A 25,964-nucleotide genomic window follows, 5' to 3' on the forward strand; every position below is an offset into this window, starting at 1 on the left:
TTACGAGAGAGTGATGTTAACATAACCCATGCATTGGACTGACTCAGAACGTAACGTTGGTCAGTGTCTGTTTGCTCACCTGTCACTTAAAAGATGTTTATAACAAGAAACTACTATTTTTGTTTTTGCGAAATTTTTTTTATTATATTCAGAATTTATTTTCAACAAGTCCGACGAGAGGGGGCTGCCGAAACGAAATTTTGTACCAGAGAATTATTTTGTTTAAGATATTTTCATTCTACTTTTCGCCACTCATACACAACGTCCCTACTTAACCGCTGGCTGCAATAAGTGCGGGTTCATTCTGCCACTTCAAAATGGAGAATGTGAGTTCCCCTGTGACAGCGTTGGGTTTTATACCCACGTTTTCTGCGAACCAGGAATCGGATGGCGATAAAACAAGCTTTGAAACGGCTGCATCGTCAGTGAATTGTTTTGCTGAGGTTGTTGTGACTCAAAATTACTCCGATATCTCAAGGTGTGTGTTTATATATTTGGTCTATTTGTTGGTTTTTAGCATATTTTGTTCTGTAGCTTTGCTAAACTGTATGAAAGGTTTTGCAAAGTATTAAGCTTAATGGTTTATTAGGGCAAATTAAAATTGTAATATACTATTTTGATCTAAATTATTCGTCCGTCTTAAGGAGCAGAGGAAAACCAAAGAACATTTGTATGTACTAGAAACTTTTTGCCGACTAGCACCTGTAGAGTTACAGCCGTAGCTTATATTTACTGTGAGCTTACATGTATTTAACAAATAAAGAAGCCTCGACTGTGCTCTGTTCTGTTGTAAAGCAAGCAGGAAGCGGTAGAGCACGAAAGAAGTGTAAGGGAAAACACGAGACGAAGTCGAGTGTTTTTCCCCACTTCTCGAGTGCTCTACCGCTTCCTAAGTGCTTTACAACGGAACAGAGCACAGTCGAGGCTTCTTTATTTGCTTTATGATAAAGACTCGAATAATTTCCCCATGCATTCGGCTGAATTTTCAAACCAAACTTTATTTTCCAAGTGGTGTCAGCCGTGTTCTGTTCTCTGATAAAGCACGCTAAAATAAGCCAATCACAATCCTTGTTAGAATTTTTCAAGTTATTTGATTGGCTAACAAAGCGACAGCTGTTAATCACAAACTGGACTTCATTTAAGCTTCGGTTTCGAGTAGTTTCGAGCGGCTTTCGAGAGAAGAACAATGCCTTCAAAGTTCGCCTTTTAGTTAATTTTCTAATAAGAATCTAAAGACAGGTAAAGGTTTGTCAGTTCGGAGGAATCCAGCCGTATTGTGGCTCATGAAAACCTGCACTTTTCCAATGAAGATTACGAAACCAGGAGCTCAAAGCTTGCGGATGAAAATGCGAAATGCTGAGTTGAATTTGAAAGGAGCTACAGTTATTTATGGCTTACAGCCGCTTGCAGCAAGATCGCCCGAGCTAGCATAAAAAGGTAGACAGACTAAGAGGAGAATACCAGAGCAAGCTTTGAGCTGACCACTCTTCGGTTCACTTCGCTGAGATGACCAAAGAGCGAGCATTACTACACTGCATGTAAGTGTTGTTTTGAGCAGTTGAGCATTTTTACAAAAATAAAGCTTCTCATAAACAGAGACAGCTCAGTTGTTGTATCCTGTCATTGTTTTACTTTTTAAGTATAATCCGCCTTCGTAACAAATATAATGTCTTTTATCGAAGCACTGGTAAGGTTGAGAATTTGTTTATTTCGCTATGTGTTTTGTCAGCGGGAATCTAGCAAAACTTGTCATTTTAGTACAGTTTTCACACTACTGTTGCTAACAATGGTCTCTGTAAGCCATATTTACTGTAGACATAGAGCTCGTTTCCATTGCATTTGTCTGAATCACAAGGGTTGTTTAATTTGGGTCAAATATGTCAAAATTCCGATGCAAACATTTGCAAGCCAGCTTACTGTGATCAACCCGTGCTCAACCCGTGCTCTGTTCTCTGATAAAGCACGCTATTTCAGCCAATCAGAGTGCACGTTATATGGAAACTTTATTATAAAACTATATTCAATGCAAGATTTGATTAAAAATAGAGTAACCTCAAGATGCTGTACATGTTTCATATTCAGTATTGGCTGGAGTTATGTACAATTGTTTTTCAGTCCTTTCATCCCAGTTTGGTGGAGTAGATGTAGTCACATTTTTAGTGAAGCTATATTGTGAAAGTCAAGTAATAAAAAAAAAAACATTGTTTAGATAACTTCTGATGAAAATAAGAAATTGTAAGTGTAAGGATAGAGAGGCACACAAATACTTAATCATGGTCAATGATATAATCAACATAATAAAATTAATTTCCTTACAGAAAATAATTAAAACAATTCATTCAAAGACAATGAAATAGAAGAGCTAAACAGCATTTTTCAACCTACATGTATTAGCTAGTTCTAAACAGGTCTACATACTGTACACCTTTAACATGCAGCATAGACATGCCCCTCCAGTCATAAATTGTGTTTTCATTTAACTCCAGTTTTTTTTTCTTTTGTTTCTTTGCTTTTTGTTTAAGGAGTGTTGCAATACCAGGCAACAGAGTAGCGACATTTGCTGTTAGTTCAAGTGGTGCTCTGGCCTGTCCAGGTATGCGTGCATGTAAATAAAAATTTGTTTTATTTTATGTTGTCCATCACAATTGGATATTTATATTTTCGCTACTTCTATGTACAGTGTATGTCTGACCTGACTGTGTTCAATTCATGTAGCTGGGATCCAGTCAAGTTCACTTATATGTTTATTGATTAATTTCATAATTAACTCCCTCCTCCCAAACAATAACACTAAAAGCCAACTCATAATTATTCAGTGGAGAACATCATATACTGGTAAACACTTTAAGACTTGTAATTTCTCATTTGGATTATTGTGATGGCATCCTATATGGTATCCCCAAATGCCAAAGGGATAAGCTTCGACGGATTCAAATTACTGCAGCGTGCCTTGTGACAGGATCAAAAGGTTCAAACCACATAACACCGCTATCAAAAGACTTGCACTGTCTTTCAGTTGAGCAGAGGATTGATTTTAAGATTCTACTTACAACTTATAAGATCTTGCATGACCAATCCGCTAACTAACTGAAACCTCTCATTAAGGAATACCATCCATCGCGTGATTTACGATCTACATCACTCTCGTCGCTTGTCAAATGGTTAAAATGGACACTTATGGTGCAAAGCCTTTTCTTTTGCCACACCTAATTATGGAACTCTATTATTCCAAAAGACATTAAGGAAGCTAATGCTGTGGAAAGTTTTAAAACTGAACTGAAGACCAATTTTTTTAAGGAAGTTTTACTGTTACTTTTCGTAAGTAATTGTTTAGTTATTTTAGTTAGTTATTTTTGTTCCATTTATTTAGTTAGTTATATATTGTTAGGTGCACTGAGTTAAGAAATGCACCCTACAAAAATGTAAATATTATTATTATTATTATTATAACTATTATATAAAAATAATAGCAAACTTTATTGAGCACTTTTCATACAAACTTGAATCTTACATGTATCTGGTAAAAAATTCAGAAATTCTGTTGTTCCTTAAGTTTTCGGTAATTATAATAGTAATAATAATATCAAAATAATAATAATAATTATAATGATTTATTATCATCATCGTCATATCATATATGTCATGATATCATGGTTACTACAACTAATGCTAATACTACTACTACTACTACTACTTTTTTTTTTTTATAAATAAGGTATATACAAGGTAAAAGTAAGTAAAAGAAATAAACTATTAAAACCTATTTCAACAGTGTTTACATAATGGCTCCCTCCTGGGTTTCAACGTCAATATCAATGTTCTTAAAGTCACAAAAGGCTTTCCTTCTAGCTCTTGAACCTCTTAGGCAGATTAGTGCAGATCTTAGTAAAGCGAAGGATGTCCTTGCTCTTATCCAGGAGATTGTTTTAGCATAATGTTCTCCTTTCTTGATGGAGATCAGCTGCGCCAGTCTGGAATGGTATTGCAGGCACTCGTTTCCCATGCCGCCTGTTGACGTGAAAATAAGGGGTGTAAAAGTTCCTTGTTCGATATCCAAAACCCTCCTCGCGTAAAGACGCTTCTTCTCGTTCTCATGATTGCGGTATATCTGTTGGAGCTCTAGGTCCCTATACGAATCAGCATTAGGGTGACAAACCCTCACGTCAAAGAATGCTGATCATTGGTTCTCCCAGAACCCGCGCGCATGAATATCTAATCTCGCATCTGGAGCTCGATTAGAACCTCTTCCCAGCTGTTCACCCGAGATGTCTTGCAGGACAGGCTCAATCTCAACATTGGTACAAACCATATTCAGGAGTTCAGCTTTCAAGTCCCTCAGCTCATTGTGACGTTGGGTAACGAACCCACCTCTCTTGCATATCATTGCGTGGTCCACTGTAAAAGCATCACCGCATACACAGGTGGAGGGGATATCATCGACCGGCCAATCGTAGCGCAGTTTGATTGCATCGCGGAACTCTCTCTTATTTAGATTGAAACCCATTTCGCGAAGGGGGAGTACCGTCAGCCAAACAGATGACCCTTTTTCCGCAGCAAGGTCAAGTGCCCGTTGGACTTTCTGTGGGGCTACCCCTCTGATATGCTCTGCCCTGTCTTGGAGCACCGTTGCTCTCTCACTCCTCATTGCCTGTTGTAGTGGCTTGACCAAAGAATCATCCGGCATCTGATGGGATTGAGCCACGATCTGTTGGACCAGCGGGATGGTAACTTTGACGGAGGAGGATTGCTCAAGATTTGCGTCAAGACACGGGTTTGTCATGCCAAACCCCCCTAGACGGACTGGCAGTGCTAGAATGTCCCTGTCCAGCCAAGTGCACCTATGCTCCGTAATTGCAGGGATGAGCACCTTAGATATGGCATTCTCCAAAGGCTCCAATAATTCTTGAATATCAGGCAAATAATATTATAACTATTATATACATTACACATGCAAGTCACCAACTGAGGTAAAATAAACACAAAATAACACAACTTTTATCCATACATACTAGTTATGCAATGCTTTTGAGTGGTATACCGTGGATTATCTTACAAGTCACTTGTATTCTTGGTATGCACACAAGCCTTTACACCGACCCTGAGGGAAAATGCTGGCCAACAATATTGTTTTGTGTTTAACTTAGCCTAAATTACATCTAGCCGCATTAAATAACTTAGAGCCCTTTGGGTTAATCCTTTTTTGCTTAATGTGGCAATTCTTTTCCAAATTAAGGTGGAGTGCTCAATAGCCAAGTTGCAGTTGTCACAGTTCCCGAAAGCCAGCTGTTTGCTGTTCAGCAGTCTCAACAAGCTGATTCTGTCCAACAGGAAACTGACTTAACCAGTGAAGACGATGTTGCATCTGTCACAGGCAGTGCGTCAAATGTCAGTCATCCAAATGAACTGACAATAAATGTTACATTACAGCCTCACTCTGGTTCTTTGTCTGAAGATGGAGTGTTGCCTGAAGGGGCACCAAGCAGCACACCTGGTGATCCAAAGGTAACTTACAGTACATGTACTGAGTCATTTACTTTAAGCCCCCTATGGGGCATTTTGTTTTAAATTTACTGATTAATAAATACATTATGGGTAGTGCACTGTCTCATGTACAGTACTGTACATGTACTGTGACTCCAAAATTCTGGTACAAACTACAACTGTAAGTCAGAATAACATGCACTTACTTGTACAGGCTAATCTGTTTTATCCTGATAATAACACTGTTATCAGACACAAATCAGTTTGTATTCATTCATTAGAAATACTTGTCTAGTGAATGAATTAAAAGACAGTGTTAATATTGAAGAAGAATTTATTCATCTGGTTGAAAAAGGTTAACTTATCGATGAATAATCTTTGATCTTAAGTGAATGGCATATACATGTATGCTGTAAACCTGCAATGTATACAGTACTTCCCAAGTGAACAAACAACTTCTGTTGAACTTCCACCAAAAATTCCTTGCACTTTTGTGCATGTGCAGGCTATCATGCAGAGAGTTCTGCTTTAATGACTTTATTTACTGAACAGATGTAAAATATTCATTTCCAAACCATTCGCTATTTTTGCCTTGAATTTTATGTTAATTTAGAAAAGGTTATCTATGAAATGAAAATAATACAGTCAAGTACATACAGATAGTATTGAACAGGATGCAACCTGCATATTTATTATTTAATTAAAATACAGTGCAACTTTTATTAGAGATGTTTTTAGGATGATTAGTACATGTAGTTATATTTTCTTAAACATTGTAATGTGCAGCTGAAAATGTTATATTGATATCTGCACAATATAAGTTAATCATTATTATTATTATAATAAACAATTATTGGATGAAGTTTTTGTGATATCCAGCATAATCAAGATCTCGGTAGTGGTTATCAGCCTCAGCCTTCGGCTTTGGCTGATAACCCTTGCCTTGACCTTGATTATTCTGGATATCACAAAAACCGAATCTAATAATTGTTTTATTAGACATTGAACAAAAAAAATGGAAGTCATTTTTTGCTTCTTCACTGACGGCAAGCAACACAAAGTGTGCGAACTTGACATGATTACCCTTTGAAATCATGCACCGCTGTCATACATGACATGATTATCGTGACCTTGAGTGTCCTTGACATGATTATTGTATAATCTGCAGTTACATGTATGAAGTCACAGGCATTGATTTCAAAAATTCACTGTATGCTTTCAGCCAATCAGAAAAGAGATAGTGAGTTCAATGTATAATAATATTGTTTATTCAATGACTGAGAAAATAACTTCATTGTGAATGGCCGAGAGCAGGCCAATTTATCGTCAATTCTTAATTTGCACTGCAGATCAAAGTAACGTGCGTGCAATCTCAATCATATAATTTAAATTAGTAGTTGTCTGGAAGCTCGAGTAATTAAGGATTTACACTGTTTATGATATTTGAAAATTCTTTCAAATTGCACAGGCCTAAAGGCTTGAGCAATTTTGAGGGAATTTTCAAATATCACTTACAGTATTAAGTCCCTAATTGCACTTGCATTCATATGGTTACCTGTACAATTTTATTTTGTCTTTAATGTGCAGTTATTTATATGTGTAACTTATATTTTATAGCAGAAACGAAAAGGAGGTTGGCCAAAAGGGAAAAAATGAAAGAAGGAATTTGCAGATTTGAATAAACCAAAAGCCCCAATTACTGGGTGAGTTTATCAAATATTATTTTTATTTATTGAGTTTTTTTTTTCCAAACACAACCTTAACTGACATGTAATCACCTTTACATGTATACAGAATGTTGTGAGCCTGCAGTGGCTATCAATATACATACAGTATTAATAATGATTGCATGCGTTCATTGTGTTGTGATGTACCACTGGAACTCTAAATACTGTACATGTGGAACATTGGTGTTTATAGTCCAATGGGACTGACAAATGCAATCAAACATTGTAGCCATTTATCCATTTCATAAAGTGTATACATGTACATTTTACTATTGATTGAGTGGATGTATTTTGTGCATGATCATGGCAGACAACATATGCCAGTGCACAAGCCATGTGATTACATTGTGCACATGTCATACATATGTCATATGTAGTAATAATGATAATAATGATAATAATAATAGTAATAATATTAATAATAGTAATGATAGTAATGATAACAATGATAGCAATGATAGTAATGATAGTAATGATAGTGATGATAGTAATGATAGTAATGATAGTAATGATACCAATGATAGTAATGATAGTAATGATAGTAATGATAATAATAATAATAACAATAATAATAATAATAATAATAATGGTAATGGTAATAATGGTAATAATAATAGTTTATTTATATAGTGCACACATCCATTATTTGCCCAAGGTGCTATGCCAGACTATCCCTACAAACTAAAATGTTACTCTAAGAAACTTAAAAACTAAAAAACTAGGAAAATACCCCCTCCCAAAAACAAAAAAAATAAGAAAATAAATAAATAAATAAAAATATGATAGTCATTCTTAAAAAAATTAGTAAGAAGTAAGGGCTTGAGTTTTTTTCTTAAATAATAAAACTGTACTGAATTGATGTATTTCCAAAGGATCTATTTCCAAGTAGCTTGATACGGGGCAAGATCTGTAGAAAAACTGACAGAAGCTAATGAAGTTGACAATGAGTTAGTGCAAAAAAAGAGTCTAGGTTTCTGGATGGTTTGTGACGTCATGCTGGATAGCATCAAGTCCCAAGAGTTCCTGTCACTGTTATTTCAGTGGTGGTGAGGAGCTTTCGTCAACAAAAAACAAACAAATGAAAGTTGGCAAAGCAATGCGATCATCAAGCAAGTAGAATAAAAACATGAAGCTTTGAGATGTTCCTGAAGTGAAGATTCACCAATCTTTTATTACGCAATCAACTTCATTCGGCATGGCTGGAGTGGGATTTAAAGCTTCTTTTTAAGGCAAAAAAGCATCAGAATCCATTTCTTTTGGTTTGAATACTTTTTTAGATGTTATAGAGATACCAAAACCACAATAATCCCGTTGGCCATATGGACACTTTAACAAACACAGAAATGTTACAAATCTCTTGATAACTTGATCCTTTGGGATTACAAGTAGTTGTGAGTAGTATTCAGTAGCATTCAGTAGCTTTTTTGTTTTACCTTGAAAATTATCAAATTATCACTGCAGAACTTTATAAACTGGGAAATCTCTAATATGCCATTTGATCAAAGTTTTCCTTTTAAGGTAACTTATAAATCGGACCCAAAAAGCAAATACTAAAACAAATACTATATTCAATAATAATAAAAGCAACAATGTTCTGCAATGCAACAACAATCTCACTCAATTGTGATAGTATATTTTCTATGCATTGCACAAGTAGTTTTCTATTTGTACATGTAAACAGTATTTTTTAAATGAAACTACTTTTTTCTGGCCTGAATTTTACCCAAAATGATTTTTTTGTATTTGGAAAGTGCATTGTTGATTATTGATATACCTGTGCAGGTATGTGAGATTTATCAACAGTCGTCGAGCTGAAGTGAAGCAACAACATCCTAATTTACTGTTTCCTGAAATAACAAAGATACTTGGACTGGAGTGGAGTAATCTTCTTCAAGAGGAGAAGCAGGTAAGAAAAATTTATACCAATACATACATGAACTCACAAATATTAACAGACTGGTTATATAAATAGGGTCTTTAAATAATCAAATAACTGACTGAGCTTTTGTTCAGGTTAGAATAAAGTGTTCATAAAAAAAGGGTGGGGGTTCCACTGCACATGTACGTCCTTTAGGAACATAAACAATTGTGTGTTAAATCATTTGATTATAAGTTATTGTTAATGCTATTGCTATTGCTGTCGCTATCGTTATCGTTATCGTTATCATTATTTCTTTGTTTGTTTTTTCGATTTGTAATAAACATGTACAGTCAAACATCACTGAATGCTCTGTGAGGGGCAGAGCTAGAGTGTACATAAATTCAAGAGTGCTCAAAGATCAGTACAAGGAATTCTGGTTTCAATTCTTCTGCACCAACTCAGCTCTGCATAGTAATTATTGTAAGAGGAGCCCACATGGATTGTTTTGATTGCACATGTACATGTAGAAATTGAAATGTGATGTGCCATGTGCCAACTGATTATCAGCAAAAAGCTATCAATTTAGGAATTAGGAAGGGTAATATTTATACAAAGTCAAGATTTTAAAGAAAACGACAGTACTTTTAAGTTTGAAAGAAATGTTTTGATAGATCTCATCTTCAGTTGATTGATGTACAAAGCCTTGGAAGTTGAATTTATAATAAGTAGAGAGATGCTAATTGTGATGAATAGTGACAACAAAATGAAGCAAAGCGTCAAAGGATTATAAGGATAGTTTTAGATTTACACGGCTTTGCTTCAATTTGTTGTCACTATTCATCACAATTAGCATTTCCCTACTTATTACAAATTCAATTCACAACGCTTTGTACATGAATCAACCGAAGATAATAGTAGATGTAGGCTCTGTCGAGACATGTCTTTCAAACTTAAAAGTTTTGTCGTTTTCTTTAAATTCTTGACTTGCCTGCTATTATCAAGACCCTTTAATACAAAGTACAAGACAGTACTTTTGTGCTTAGGATTTGAGGTTAAAGTAGACCACCCATTTTTTCCTAGAATATTTAAAAATCCTTTGCTTTTCATTTTTGTTTTGGCTTTTTGAACCTAAAGAAATACCTGGATGAAGCAGAAGAAGACAAAAAACGCTACATTGAAGAGCTTAAAATTTACCAACAGTCTGAGCAATACCAGGCATTTATGAAAAGACAAAATGCTAAGAAAATCAAGACCATTGTAGGTAAGCCACAGTTAATATAAATTAGTCAGGAAATATTAATAGTGTGTACCAAATCTAAGCTGGCATTAGGTTGGCTTAGTCATTGATAATTGCAGTCGAACCATTATTAAGTGGCCACCCTTGGGAATATCCAGAGGTGGTTAATGTTTTTCTTATTTGCAAAATACATAATTATTTACAATACAGTACTCTACTGTCTACAATTTGCTACGATCTCAATATCACTCTACGTTTAGAAACTACACTTACATTACTTTCAGAACAATACTAGAACAATGTACGTATTCTTACTCTACTTACATTTGTACGACACAATACTTACTCTGCTTGTAATACAATACAATATTCTACTCTCTTTACAGTATGGTACAATACATTGTACTTGTACTTACTTTACTTTATTACAATTAAGTACAGTGCTCTCTACATGTAGTACAGCACAATATGTACTCTACTTACAATACGGCTCGATTCTTATTCTACTTTTAATAAGATACAATACTAACTCTATTTTGATACAACTCTTGTGACACAATATTTACTCTACTTACATTTCATTTCAATACGCTACAATACAATACACTACATGGTGTCGCATTACATGGCATTACATGACAGTACAATTCGATACATTAATAGCATGACGTGACATAACAGTCTGCTACAAATGCATTTCAAAGGGTAAATAGGAATATCCCCGTACTCATATAATAGACCATGCAGACTGTGCAGACTGAGTACTTGTCTTTCTTACTCTTGATTTTTGGATTTACTTTTGACTCGCATATTTTTTGGTTCTCTTCAATTATGCATCGGAGTGTTTGTTATCCACAGGCCGCGCGAACTCGGTGGTATGTGAATGTTGATGTTCTATAGATTTTGCAAAGCAAACTCCCTTTAATATGCTTAAATGAAGCTATTTTAAAATGTAGAAATAAACTTCACTTGTAATGTAATGTCACAGGTAACATGTGCATTTTGTACTCAAGGTGTGCAAAATGTAATTCCAAATGGCTGTTGGAACGTGACTGCGATCACGCCAAAAAAGTATAGCGCATGGAAAGATCACAGAAAACTGAATAGCATTTGAAATTCTCTGCGCAGCACGGTTGCCGTGATGAGTTGATGCGATGATTAATTTATCTGTCCATATGGCAGTTGTGTTTTCATGGCGATTTAGACTACGAGTGATCCTTGTTTCGCTTAGTCAATCGTGCGTGACGCATAAGAAAACCTCGAGGAAAAAATTTCATGCGAGGATTTTTTTCCTCGAGGTTTACGGTCACGCTTAACTAAGCAAAAGAGGAAATACTCCTAGTCTAATGGCGATTCTGTACTTTGTGAAGCAAAAGCGATTTGTGGGACAAGGTCGCTTGGAATCACCGTCCTTGCCTTTTTTTTATGAATCAGTTAAGAGGAGAATGAAGACTAAGAAAATCGAAAAAAAAAAAGACAAAAAAAAGACAAAATAAATAAAACCACAAACCCATCAAAAATTGATGCAATTTGCGCCCAGAATTTATGTAAGTTTGTTTTTATGCTTGATTATAGTATATTTAGGACCAGTAAAGGGAATTTCCCATAGAAAGTCCATTAATCGCGTGAATCAACAGTCAGATGTTGAGTTTGTGCCGCCTGTGGATAAATAACAAACATTAGGACATATTGAACACTATTTTGTCACTAGAAACGAAAAAAGTGAGTCAAGTGTTAGAAAAAAAGTAATCGGTCTGCACGGTCTGCATGGTCTGCACGGTCTGCAATCTGCAGTCAGCACAGGGTCCGAAATTAACTTTTTTAGGCAGGCGCCAACTGGCGACTGAAATTTTTCTTTCAGTCGCCATATGGAAAAATGTGGTCACCAAAAAGTGTCAATAAAATTTTTCTTTCGCAGCGAAACACAAACCAAAATTTTTGGTCGCCAGATGGAAAATTCTGCTCGCCAATTTTTCTTTTAAGAATCGGAACGAAGAGAACGCGTTTGGGGCCGCAATGATGGCGATTTTTCCGCTAACGATAAGATTAAATACAAACACGCTGATTATTTATACACCTACCACTGAAAAGCCACGACGAACGAATCGAATGACGGCCATATACGCAGTTTCGTGCGACTGCCAAATGTTTCAAGTCAATTTTATACCTTCTCTGGTCTCTACCTTTTGGAGCAGAAATGTACCCGACTGAAAACTGCCGTTTGGTTCTTTGCTCTATGTGCAAAACGATCTTTCCTTTCGCGTTCTGTCAAGACGGTCGATGGATCGCCATGTTGAATATCGAAATCTTCCACTAATTTCTTCGCGGATGTTCCGTCTCCACTTTGTAATAAATTACGGAAAGAGTTCAGGACATCTTTGGACACCACATCGCCTGAATAAATGTTCATGGCGAAAGAACGCACCTGGCCTTCTGCGCCCGCAATACGTATGTTATGGGAAACCGCTGGAAAAACATGGCGGCGAAGCTTCGCAGTGATCATAGCTGTGAAACGTTGTGGTAGAATTATAATAACAGGATAATCGGTTTTATACTTCAAAAGCAGCGGAAAGGTAAAAATTAAGTGACCAATTGGCGGGCGGCTTTGAATTTTATTTTAATCGATTTGGCTGAAAATCAAAGTTTGTGTAATTATCGTGGCTTGAAATAGTTAATCGCCCGCTGGCGACCAGCTGTGAAATTCTGGTCGCCAGTGCAAAATTTTTAGTCACATTGGCGACCAGGAAAGCGCAATTTCGGACCCTGCTGCATGGTCTGCGTTTTGGGGAGACCGTAGCTCTTTTGCTCTTTCTTGGGAAAATAGTTCGTAGCAAGCCTTCTATGTAAACGTTTAAATTGAAAAATGATTAATTCGTGTACTTTCAATATTTTTCAGATAGGGTTAATTGTTTAGTGAACATAAAATCACGTCGGACAATCATAATAAACGTGTGTTTGAATGTTTTTCTGTTTTGTTTGTTTGTTTTTTTGTTTTTGTTTTTTTTTTTTTTTTATCAGTCGTCAAATTCTATTTGGACTCTTATCTGTCTGCGTCTTTTCCAAACGAAACCGAACAGTCATTTGAGCTTCATTGCTTTTCCTTTACCTTAAATATTGACTATTAACTATTGGATAACTCCAACGTGTATTTTGTACTGTAAATATTGCCTTGAATGCCATGCCAAAATTAAGTAACATAGTGGGTTTCTGAGAGTTCGTATTCAGGATATACAAATATTTATTTCCTTCGTTGCGACAATTTCAGGAGTAGATACTACTGAGGAAGTGCCGTCGAGCTTACTGTTGAGCGAACAAATGGTAAGTGAATGTGTGGTAGATTCTCTATACAACTTTTATTCTTTTGCCGCATTTGGATTAATGCTACATGCACGTGTACTCATACAATTTGAATCGACTACACGTTAATGTTTTTACTAGAATTGGTCAAGGTTCCAGACTGTCACTCTTGTAGCCTGCGATTTCCTCTCTTTCTTTCTTTCCAGAACTCTCTTGAATTAAAACAGTTTGAATTGTCTTTAACTGTCGTGAACTTTCATTCTTGACTGGCTTGGCCTTTGAATTTGCAACAGGCCTGACCATCGGTTGTACATACATTATGGGCATTTAAGTAGACTACATTCTCTGTTTGGTAACTCCTTCCTCGTGTTGGAATTGATTTAATGCACGTAGTAATGACTCTGTTGCTGTTTTTCTTTTATAGCGGTTTTTGTTTGTTTTCTGTTTGTGTTTCAATCATTGTTCTGTCTGTGGCTTTTGCAGGAAGATGACTCTAACGAATTATACTGCAGGGTCTGCAACCAGTTCTTCAGCTCCCCTCACAATAAGAAAGAACATTTGTTTGGAAAACAGCATTTACTGATGCTCACTGGAGAGTTTGAACGCGAAGCGGAACAAAATGCCAATGGCACTGATAAGATTGTGAGTGACTCTCCTGACCTGGCTCCCTGCACTGCTGTGGCAGATACTGTAGGCGCAAACTTGATACCAACTGAATCAATGCTCACTATCTCACAGTTTACCGAGAAGTTCTTGGAACAAAACTTGAGTGAGTACATTTGCATTTGTACAACAATGGCCACTGAATAAAGCATTTCTAATGCTGTATGGTTCCCATGCGTTAGGGGTATTTACTTTTATGTGAGCTTATTGTGTAAATTACATGTACTCGAGCTTGTGTCTTGTTCTTGTTTTTTGTTGGTTTCTTTTGGAATCTATTATTCTTCAAATGTTTTTCGCAACGCGCGTAGTTTTGAAAATTGGGGAATATTGTCGGATATTCCCCAGTTTCAGCTGGGGAATATTCGGTCACATGACGCGTTTAGACCAATCGCGCGCGAGCGAAAATATTTGATGGATTATAATGACGAATAGTCGTCAATAGTCACCGCTTTAGATGTAATATCCTGCGTTAATTAATTATCCAAATTAGCAACAGAATTTCAGTGAATTTATTACCTTTTCTTCTCCGAACTCAGGCTAGGGCTGTCCATCGCCGACATTAAGAAAACAGAAAGCACAAGGATAATCTAATAAAGAAGTATTCACGCTTTTGCAGCGGTTAAAACAGACGAAAATTCGTTTAGAAACACCTTTTGTCCTGATAAGCGTCTGTGCTTTTTAGCGGGAAAATCCCATCCTACGTTGCTGCGAGGTTGACTGCGAGATACTAGGTACCTTATTTGCCACGATTTGCCACTATTTGCCATTATATAATAACCCAAGTTATTCTCACATTTTGATTGGTTCTAGCTTATGATCTATTAGAGGACAGACGCACGATTGACGTCATCATTTCAAAGTTTTTCCCGCTGTGTTTTAAAATGGCGGAAAGTTTTGAGAATTTAGATAATATTTTACATGACTGGGCAAAAGATAAGGTACAGGAAAGTGTTGTACAGGCATTGAACAGGTACCAGAAGCATAGTCTAGCAGGAAGAAGAAAGATAAAGCCATTTCTGTTTTAGAAGAAGAAATACTCGAGCAGTCTCAGTCGGCGGTCGAGCGAGACTAAACCAAACACAAAATTGGTCTTGGTAAGCCGAGAACCATTACTTTATCTCGAATTTAACAAACCCAGTAAACAAAATCTTTATGAGATTAATTTATTTTATTTTAAAACATTGAACTCTTCTCAGTCTCAAAATAATTGTTGACACAGTAATTGTCTGGAATGAAACATTAAAACTACTTCTTAAAATCAGTGAAAATAAACAGATAACCTTACTTTCCGATGCGAATGTTCTGGTCCGTTTCAGGGCACAACAGCGAGCAAAATATAGCTCACCACAGCTCACGGCCAACTGTATCGCAGCTAAAAGGTGTCTCCGACACTATTTCACACTGATTTGAGAATTTCCAACCACAGAGGACACAAATTTCCACCATCACTAACGTTCCTTTCATTCAAAACTCGAATCGAATGGCCTCCAGGTTGACCGCAACCGCAAGTTTTCCGAGCGTAGTTTTTCAACTCCTGCAATATTCGAAGCAACGTCCAAGCTTTTCGGCTCACAGGGCTGCTCTGATGACAAAACCTGACTTGACTTATCCAGCATTTTCTTTAAGATTTGTAGATTTTGCAGTTCAATTCTGCTTTCGCTGTAAGTTTTCATTCCACGAGAAGCGACGCTCGAGTCAAGTTTGACAGTGGCGTGATTTTCCTGGACCAATCAAAATTCTTCGCTATGCATAGCAACCAATGAGATTGCTTCAATTTGTATAGACAATAGATTACATCAAATGGCTTTTTTCGTGTTCGCCAAAGTGGGCAAAGGCCGGCTTTCGAGTTATGTTGGAAGATTTTGAAATAAAAAAGCTTTATCTGTAGTAGTTTGTTTCGTTATGATGTAAAACAAATAGATTCCATGTTGACGTGCGTCTGTTCAGTAATAGATCACAGAAGACGTCAAAATGTGGTAAGAACATCAGTGACACACTCGGCTATCGCCTCGTGAGTCACTTTTTTGTTCTTACCACATTTTGACGTCATCTGTGATCTATTATTGAACAGACGCACGGCAACATGGAATCTATTTGTTAACTATTCGCCACTATTCGCACTATTCGTACTACTATTCGAAAAGTGGCGAACAGATTAACAATAGTCTCCATTTGGCGCGAAAATATGCTCGGATATTTGTCTTGGACATTATCTGTTCCTTGAAGCTCACAGTTTTCCTCGAGCTACGCTCTCTCGGAAAACTGTTCGCTTCTCGGAACAGATAATGTCCGCGGACAAATATCTGAGCATATTTTCGCGCCAAATGGAGACTATTGTTGATCTATTCGCCACTTTTCGCGACTGTTCGCCACTATTCGTACCATTCGAGACTATTCGCACTATACGGGACTATTCACTATTCGCTATTCGCTATTCGGGTTTTCCAGACACCCCGTATTAAATACCGAGATATCAGGAAGGTTTGCTTTACATATATAAACAAGAGTAAGTTCCGCGTCGTCTGTTCACCGTCGTTTAAGCTTAACTGGATAATATTTCTATACTATCTCAAAGGGATGTCATTGGTTTTATGAAAAGCTTTTATGAAGCTAGAGATATTGACGTCGCCGTCCTATACGAAAATTACACAACTTAAAGCATTTTGCCTTTGGCCACACGGCACGAGAAAGTTTATTTCCCGCGTCCACTGCCGTTCCCGTCTTGGCCTTCCCGTCCTTGCATCGTATAAAGGTCCCTAATGTTGCTTGTGATGCAGAGGACATTAATGCCATGCACTCAAATTTTAAAACAATATTTCGCAATGTAGAACAGAATCTACAATCAAGCCGATTACATCGATCACTGGGCGATTCAAATGGCGCAGAAATCACGAATTCACCGTTCGCGGTAATTCATTCCTCTCAAGGAAACTCGGATCCCTTTCGAGGGATTATGCAGCGTTTTTAAGGGATAATTCGACCCTTTCAAGGGATTATACAGCCTTTTCGAGGGAGTACGCATCCCTTTCGAAGGATGATGCGGTCAGAGCACAACGCAGTCAATTCCACCGCGATTACGTGCGAGTTCCTCTTAAGGGGATATGACTCTCTTAGTAGAGTGCAAACAAAAAGCTTTAGTTGACGAAATCATGACCATGGAAAACACATCCACAGAAGCTATGCCTGGTCATTATGTAACTAGTATTTTCTCTGCAAATACTCGGAGTGAAGGCCAATCTTTCCAGTGTTTACATACACTTAGGCAAGGTACATGTAAGAGTAAATCTTTAATCTTTGATCAGTATATTTATAAGTTGCTTCATGTAGGAAAAGAGACAGAGAACCATTTAGATTACCACGCGAAGTTTTAAAATCAGTTAAACACAGAAAAGTAAGAGGTAGAATTAATCATTTCTGGAAGAAAAGTGTTCCCGTTTCATCTGTTTTATTCACTGTGGCTACCAGCTCTAAGCTATGTATTGTCAAGCTTGCTCATGAAGAAGAGTCTGTTTTTACTCGATTTTTTTAAACAAAATTTGAACAAGAAAAGTGTTGGTCTTCTGGTAGGAATTATAAATGTTATCCAGAATTTTTGTCCGAGTTCAGTTTGATAATAAGAACTACCTCTTGTCAGAAAAGAAGCTTTTGTTATCTGGAGACATTGAATTTAACCCAGGTCCTGCAGAGATTCCTAATCCACTTACTTACGGCCGTGGATTCATGTGCTCATCGAGCACCTATTTTTTTCCTTGTCGTGTTTGTTAATGACGATGCTGTTGTTGCTTCAAATCAGTTATTTTATTGATCTCTTTACAGATAGAGAGCTTGAACTAAGGGAACTTCGGAAAGTGGTTCTATCGTCACAGGAGGAGAACATCTCACTCAATAAAGAAATGGAAGACCTTAAGGTACATTTGCCTGTGTGTATTATTCATAACTATTTGACACGGCCCAATGGTTTTATAACCGTTTTCCTCTTTCCGTGTTGTAGAGTTTGTTACAGAAAGTAGAAGATGATCTTGGAGCAGTGAAGGCGTATGGAGCATCACTTACAGCCCAGCGCAATAGCTTAAGGATGGTACCGAATCTCTTTGGCGTAATTAACTTCTAGCCTGTCTAGGTTGACTAGGTTGGCTCCTTTAGGTTACTGCCTCTCTTTTAGGTTGAAAACATCAACCCAAGAGAACAGTGCAACAGGAGCACAAACTGCTGCCAGCCTGAATATGGGATGTTTTAATGGGATGATCAAGCCTCGGGGATGCATAGCATTTTAGAGGACAATACTTATCGAAAGCATCGCAAGTATGTTACCGCATGACACGGGTTCTAGTCACCGGGACATGGACGATTCAAACAGGTTTTTATGTTCGTTTGGTTTTTGGTGTTTTTCTAGCAGTGGGCTTGGCAACCTACAAGAATCTGAAGTTGCCGAGGAGGTTACGGTTCATGGAACGAATGAAAATAACCTTGCATACGACCTATGGTGGTATTCCAGTTATACTGTCAAAGGCTGTGAATCCATTGGGAAAAAAAGTGCCGTTTGATCTAAATTGGCAAATTGCAGGCTATAAGTGTAACGGGTGCAAAAGCTCATATTGAACCGGCATTAGTGGGCGTGTCTACTGGAGGGAAAAAAAGGAAAACAAACAAATACAATTAAGAGAAATATAAAGAGCTTAAGTAATTATTTTAATTCCAGTTGTAATGTCCCCTACAAAGCGTGACTTGGTAAGATTGATATTGTGTAGGAACTATTTAACTGTCAAATATTGACTTGCGAATGAAGAAAAATACCTGGTATTATAAGTTTGAAATGACATGCCTACATGCATATCTTATGATATTCTGTCGCGTGAAGCTTGGCACACTGTATACCGTTTCTTCACTTGTCTTCGTATTATAACAAATACGCGAAGAAAAGAAAAATTAATATATTTTCCTCATTTTACTGAGCCGTATTTCATGTATCCACGCCTGGGGCTGTTGTCACATAACACTCTTGAGATTGTGTCTTGTTTACAAACATTTTTAGAAAAATATGTTTGGAACTTCAGGCATGGTCAATATTATATAGTGAATACACGAAAACACTTCAACATGTATTTACTTGAAAGAAGTGAACGCTTCCGTTTAAGCAAAATATCGGGCACGCGGTTTAAAAACATACTGGATCGAGACTTAAAAGCGCGAGAAATGTGCAGACTAATATTTACACTTACAACTACACGTACGAGTTATAATTTCAAAGTTCGCAGAAGCGTTTAGGTTTACTGCATGCGGAATTTGCGTATTTTCACAAACCCTTTCGCTTTTAGTGGTGGAAGTTGTTGACTCTTCACCCATTTTACCAGTAAACCTTCTCCTCGCCGTTTTACGAGTCTCCACCTTTTCAGACTGTTGTCATTGTAGCACGTTTAGACTGAGCGCGTCAAACCCTGGGGTGAGAAAAGAAAGAGGAGGAAAGAAAAAGTGAAAAATGAAAATTTTATCACTCGTTGGAGCGAGTCCAATATCATTTGGGTGGGCATTCCCGCTGAGACACTTATCATGAACTGGTACTTGTGATAATAAACTTACCATAAGTGTCTAACCCTAAGTGTTATATATAATGGATTTTTACAGTCTTCTTCACTGCCAACGACGGTATTAGTCCAAAGGGTCAGTATTATCTATAAATCTACCCGTATTTATGTCCGCACACTATGAAAGGAGTAATCCTTAGTGTGGCAACGCTTTTGATCCTTGGATAATTAACCTGTGATGCTAAACCGATTAGTCTTCGATTATGGACTTTTACCCTACCAGGTGTCCCTCTGTGCAGCAAAAACACGCTTAGCAGAGTGTTGAGTGTATATTGTCATGACCGTAAATCACTTTCACCTTGACAAAAGGGCTTTAATAGGCTAAGCCTCTTGAGGTTTTTCTTTGAAATTTTCCCACACGGATACGTGCAGTGAATACATCACTTACTTTACATAAATTACAGCACTGGGACAGGACGGTCGATAAACCAAGTACATTTTAATTTTACGCAACTATGGGATCATATTGTACGGATAACAATTAAAGAAAATGACGACTTTCTGAAAATAGATGACTCTTACAAAGTGTATTTTGATCGATAACTGCTGAATAATCACGACGTATCAGAGTGCGATGTGTGAATTGGGATTAGAATTTATTGGTGTACAGCCTAATTATAAACATCGTTGACTTCTCAAGCACGGATCCGGTATCAGCCCACACACTGTCATACGGCGACATAACAACTCAAGCGCAGGGAGGCAAGGGTGAAATACGTATATTTCCTGTGTGATGACGGTGTAATAACAGGAGAAGACACACAAATTTAAGGTAAGACACTTAAGTGTTTTCCTCGCCAACCTGAGGGAATTAAGAGAAGTGTGAAGGAATTCGTATACTAAAGAAGTAGAGCAGGCATCAAAGCTTGTTGTGAAGAATTACGTATAAACGATGATGATAAATGTTTTCGTGACATATAACAGTCGACGTCGAGCTTTGCTATTCTTTATGTTGCAGTTTATTACACTGTTTAATGTTATTTCACTTTTATGTTATGTGTTTTTGAATTTGAAAACCGTCGTCACCATGATCAACAACATGCAGGGACAGCTATTGGTTATGTTATGCTATTTTGGCAGGCCAGGGCTCAAATCTGTAGCAGCACTTCCTATAAATATATGAACGTAGGTTCACGTTTACACATTTACGAGGGGCCCATACTTTGAAAGCTGGTAGTTATGTCTCCTCACTACGTTTTACTTCCAGGGTTTTTGTTTAACTTCATAGTTACACGATACAGTTAGAAGTTCTTTGAACGTTCGACCTGTCACGGTTGCTTTGCGAACGTTTCCTCGAACTGACCAACAAGTCCCAACAAACACTAATACAGTCAAGGGTACTAAGGTCCAAGCTATGTGTTTGAGCATGTGGAGTTGTACAGCAGTGTTCACGTGAGACGCGTTCAATATTGATCGAATTCCAGTCGAGTGACGATTTACGTTCACTGTTGTACCTGCTCGTGAAAAACATGAGTCCACTCGAGGAGACAGCGTAATGACTGTTTACCGCAACGTTACAGTATGTGCAAGGCCTGTTTACTGTTAGATTGGCGTGCTTTGTTAATTGAATTCCAATCCTTGTCTTGTTTTTCTGGTTGACAGTGAACAAAGTTATTTTTTCTCGCCGGCCTGTCGATCCTGATCAAATCTGGTAGACAAGAACAAAAGTTAACGTGCCTTTCATGATACCCCATTTTGTAGTACGCCCTCATTCAAATCTCGGGTTAGTTAATGGTGGTTACTATGCTTCCGTAGTTGTAGCTCAAAAGTGGAATTGTTTGGCAAGTGCTTCCCTAAGGCGCTATTTACAAGTACAATTCAGTAGTTTCAAGTAACTTAGTGAGCTCTGAGAATGAAAAACCTGGTATGTTGCGTTTGTTATGGAAATTGTCAAGCATTACTTTTCTGTTGTGCTTGTGCGTTTTTTTTTTTTTTTTTTTGTTGTGTTTTTTTTGTTCAACTTTTATACGTTGTGCAAGGTGCCAGTGAACTGGCAGCAAATGAGTAGAGGGTTCATATGCTAGTTCAGTGTCCTGTACAGCTACGTGATGCCAAGTGTTTGTTTTTACAATCTTTGGCTCTCGAGGGAGAGAAAATTGCGTGGGAGGAAGGAAGTAGTTGAAAAAAAAAAACTGTGATGATAACGAACAACATTTCGAACTCACGGCTCGGACTTCATTTTCAAGTTGAAAGAAAGCGACTCTTAAACATGGGCATGTTTAATAAAATTGATAAAAAACCATTAAATGAGTGAACGATAAGCTTTCCGAAATGAAAGTGGCAATAACTCCAAAATTCTCTAAAATTACAAATATCTTATTTTAGACAATAGAAATATGTTGACAACAGAGAAAATAAGTAACGGAACTTTATGATCAGAATAGTCTACCCTATACAAATAAGTTAGCGCAAACAGTCACACTGTTGTTTAGTGTTGGCTTTAATTATTATAATGAAGATATTTAGGGAGCCCACGTCAAAAAATATTGGTTTTCAGTGGAGTCCTGTAAAACAAATATATTGAATCAAAAAGTACTAAATAACGAATTTAAGGATCCTTCATAGTGATAGACATCTTGGCTAACATGTCCAAAATACAAAGGTTTCTTTTATAAAGAGAATCACGTAAATTAAGCAATCAAATTTACTCAGAGATCTCAAATCTTGGTCTTATGTTTCTTGGTGTGTCCCGTAGCGCTCTCTGACTTGACTCCCGTTCGTAACTCCCTTTTAGTCTTCAGAACGATAATGCACGCATAATGATCTGCATAGTCATCATGTAAGGCTAGATTAATATTATTTGTCACTGACTGGAGAGTCTGTTTACAGTCTCCTCCCATTTTCTAAACAGTTGACAGGTACTGAGAGGCAGCTATTATAAGTATTGATAGACAGCTGTTATCAAGTAGGGTTGTGAAATATGTCATCATATTTTTACCTTTATTGAAAGGCTTTGGCAAAGCAATGAAAGCATACATTACTATATTTTCATTTCGGTCGTTCTGATGACAAAGGAATTTTAGTAGGTCGCATTTAGGCAAGTTCGAAGATAGTGTTGTCATATTTTGACACACCAAAACTACAATATACTTGATTACTATTAACAACTGTTTGGGGCGAGTAAATTTGACACATCATCCATGTAAAAAAACCGTTCTGTTTACAATGAAGTACTTTCCATTTAAGCCGTCCTTACTGCGAGGCAAACTACACTGTATTCCACAGATACCTCACCGATCAGTCCAGCTTGGGAAAGAATAGTAAAGTGACTCTTTATTGTAACAGGTTGCTAATAACTTGCTTGTCACTTAAAGTGCATGGCCATTGCTTAACGAGAGCGAGTTGAAAAATATGTTCTGACCATCAGAGATAAGCTATTAACGTAACAAAATTGTATGAAAATCGAAAACGGCCGTTCCTTTCGTCTTTCAAAAATGCCTTACCCCGGAAGGTATTTCACTCGCTTATTTACAAGTACAGGGTACCTTTATCCGTTGAGAACGTAAAATTGATATCATAAGCATAGTTTCGTGTAGGAAATAACTAATTTCCAGAGAACAGCAAGGTAATATTTGCCGCTTTTACTGGGTGTTTTTAACATCACTGGAAGCCACTGAAACTTTATTTTTAGGTGCTCTTGGAAGACTGATCTTGAAGTACTACTTGAGATTTTTGTATACATTGAATAACTAGAAGGTATTCATGCAAAAATGTTCAATGACAACTTGTACCATTCTTCCATGTCTTCGAAAAAAAATGTGTCTCATTGACTTTTCAGCCCTTTTCTCTTACCACCTTCGTCCATTCCATTCCATTCCTCCCCTTCCTATTTCGTGTCCACCAGCCTGCCTGCCTGCCCATCCGCCCACCTTCCCTTCCCTTCCCTTCCCTTCCCTTCCCTTCCCTTTCCCTCCCTTTCTTCCTTCCTTCCTTCCTTCCTTCCTTCCTTCGTTTTACTACTTTACAGTTTAGCTTTTTTTTTTTTTTTTTGGAAAAACGTGAGTTGACTTATACGCTTATTGGTCTCAGTTTTTGTAGGAATATTACACAATGTTAAATCAAACTCATACGTGCATATCCAACTTCCAGCACAAGTTTGTTCATCAAAATTTGGTGCCGTTTTAAGTGAACTGTCTGTGGTCGAGACTCTAAAACAATCGAATGAAAGCCTTGAACTACTGACAACAAATGCTATATTTATCCACAATTATTTATTGATTGTCTTATTACTTGGTTATTATTTGTTAATTTTATATGTATTTTCAATATAATAAATACTTTATTTTATAATATAATATTATGGTTGTTAATTCCTCTCCTTCATTTCCTCTTCCACCCGAAGATCAAGAGCAATTCTTTTAACCCGTTGACATGATCTATATTACGTCCGATTCTTTCGCTCTTGAAGCATCCTTCGATTTATATAACCAGTGAGTTCGTGTTAATTTGCACAACAATGGATGAGTTCTTTGCTCACCAGGAGGTTGCTCTCCTTCCAGTTGTTGACCAGAAACCGCAGACTACTCAATACATTTCTCTTTGCGGTATAGAAAAACAAAGCAAAACAAATCTGAGGTCTTGTTTACTTCCAGAGATCATTAAGTACATTATTCACGAATCTTGATAAACTACGAGCAACGCTACTTTTGACACGATCCATCACATTTCGATTGTTGACCCTTTTAGAGTGATCAATATTCAATTTCCTCCTGCAGTACCCATCCCTTATCAAATAGCCAAGGGAGGAGATTGCAGAAACTGATCTGCATGTGACAATATTGTCGTCATTTCAACACCAAATCCACAGAGCTAGTATTAAAAGAAATTATCGGTAATAAGTAAGATGCGGACTTCGACGGTCTTGTCTGGTTCAGTCGCTTGCACTAATGTTCTTGTGAATCGTTCATTGTTTTTGTTTAACTGCCTTGTTTGCATTTGTCGTATATAATACCGCTATTTTGTTGTGGGGAATCTTAAGGCGTGAAAAGGGACAGCAACATAGTGCATAATGAACAATAGGTGATTACTGGCCCATTAGCTCTTGTCAGTTGGCCAACAGTGGACTGTCATCTGCATTGTTACTAAAGTCCATTCAGACAGCCCGACTTTTCTTTGCACGAGAGATCCAGCCACGCACTAATGTCCTCTCGAGCTTGCCATATTTCACAAGGTACTTCAAAGCTTGACACCTGAAAAATATTGATTAGGTCATTAGACCTGAGGGCTTTTTTTTTTTTTTCTTTTTTTCAAGCAGGGATCGCATAGGAAGTTGTAAGCCCTAAGTGCATTTCCACAACAGGGTTGCTAAATAAGCTAGAATAAATAGATATTGGACAAAGAATTGGGCAGGCTCAGAGATATTTTTTATGCAAGTTCGACGCGGCAGCGGCGCCATCCAGTCGACAGGTTGACGTGTCCTAACGAAATCTCTTCAGAATTAAGTGCTTTTCATATTTTGTGGCCCAATTATCACTCCAGTGTAAGCTATTGAATGTTCTAGCAGTAGACACGTTTTAATATCGCATACATATTCTGGTAGTTGTTACACTGGAAGTGTTGCGCCATAAAAATGGTTTATAATTGACGGATAAAGCATGAAATGTTCATTGTTTCCTTAACAGATGATGCCGAGGTGTATCCGTCTGGCAGCTATTTGGCTGTTCGTCCTTGCTTTCCAGCTCTTCCAGGAGCCAAGTGCGTCCACATACATGTGTCGCCATAAACGACACAAGGAAGTTATTTCAGTTGAGGATGCGGGCTACAACTGCAAGACGATGAAAGTGAAGTTGGGCATGTGCGTCGGAACGTGCAACTCATACGCAATTCCAATTCCCCTGGAGGGAGATGACAACGAGCCACGATTTCAAACAGGATGTGAATGTTGTGCGCCAAAGGACTTAAAGGAAAGAACAATTCGATTTGGCGATGGATGTGAGAAATCCATTGTGATTTCTCAAATTCGGTCTTGTGAATGCAAAAACTGCTCTCGTCGTGATCTCTGAGAACTGCGTAATGATTCAACCATTAGCCGAAATCTCGCGTATGGTTGAAGATGTTCTTCATGTAAAATGGCGGAGTCCCTTTTCAAAGAGGATCGACTATACGTTTATATCACA

The 25,964-nt window shown here is 37.5% G+C and overlaps 2 pseudogenes across 1 annotated transcript; one reads left to right on the forward strand and one right to left on the reverse strand.

Moving 5' to 3' along the window:
• The first annotated feature begins 281 nt into the window (after nucleotides 1-281).
• On the forward strand, nucleotides 282-20,356 carry LOC110045685 (uncharacterized; annotated as a pseudogene). Its single transcript, XR_016208140.1, has 10 exons — nucleotides 282-478; nucleotides 2,523-2,593; nucleotides 5,234-5,502; nucleotides 7,099-7,184; nucleotides 8,991-9,114; nucleotides 10,204-10,330; nucleotides 13,572-13,624; nucleotides 14,087-14,372; nucleotides 18,083-18,174; nucleotides 18,258-20,356. The product of XR_016208140.1 is annotated as an uncharacterized LOC110045685 (transcript).
• On the reverse strand, nucleotides 3,712-4,781 carry LOC149118261 (uncharacterized; annotated as a pseudogene).
• Nucleotides 20,357-25,964: the final 5,608 nt, after the last annotated feature.

Source organism: Orbicella faveolata, unplaced genomic scaffold, assembly GCF_042242905.1.
Source record: "Orbicella faveolata isolate gen_17 unplaced genomic scaffold, um_ofav_v1 contig_1, whole genome shotgun sequence".
In the NCBI taxonomy this organism is placed as follows: Eukaryota; Metazoa; Cnidaria; class Anthozoa; order Scleractinia; family Merulinidae; genus Orbicella; species Orbicella faveolata.